At 33.6% G+C, this 679-nt stretch overlaps 1 protein-coding gene across 1 annotated transcript in view; it reads right to left on the minus strand.

The window, feature by feature from the left end:
* Positions 1-679, minus strand: part of LOC107757058 (WD repeat-containing protein 46-like) — a 37,720-nt gene that overhangs the window by 3,431 nt on the left and 33,610 nt on the right. The window lies entirely within an intron of this gene.

Raw genomic sequence — 679 nt, forward strand, 5'->3', positions numbered from 1 at the left:
AAAGTATATATATTGCACCTGCCTGAAACTTTCTCAAAATCCTGAAGAACTTGATAAGCTTGTTCAGGTGTGTCTGATTAGGGTATGGAGCTAAACTCCACAGGAAAGTGGACCTCGAGAGCCAGAGTTGAGAACCCATGATTTAGAGCATAAGAGGTAGATTTTTATCCCTAAGAAAATTGTAATTGTAATTAAATTCATTTAAAGAAAGATCAATTTGTTCTGTAAAATACTATTTAATAAAAAAAAAAAAATTATACACACACACACAGACATATATATATATATGTTTATTTTTTCCCCTCTGCTGTACCAAAACCATACCGAACTGTGACATCAAAACCGAGGTACGTACTGTACCGTTGCACCCCTAATACATACTGCATCCATTCATTCTAATATCAGCACCCTTGACAAATACGAGCAAAACCAACAAGGAGCTTCCTAGGAATTTTCTCTTCATTCATACGTAATATTCATTTTCATAATATTCACAAATCTTACCTTTAATTGAAGTACATATATATATATATATACACACACACACATACATACTTTGGTCTCTCATAGCAATGGGTGACTATAGCAATTTGGCCTGTTTTCACCTCATATTTATACCCCAGTAAAACAGGAAGTTATGGCTTGTCACTTAAGTCTTACTTAAAAACCTACAATATGA

The sequence above is a fragment of the Sinocyclocheilus rhinocerous genome, unplaced genomic scaffold (genome assembly GCF_001515625.1).
Source record: "Sinocyclocheilus rhinocerous isolate Xijiao unplaced genomic scaffold, SAMN03320098_v1.1 scaffold233, whole genome shotgun sequence".
NCBI lineage: Eukaryota > Metazoa > Chordata > Actinopteri > Cypriniformes > Cyprinidae > Sinocyclocheilus > Sinocyclocheilus rhinocerous.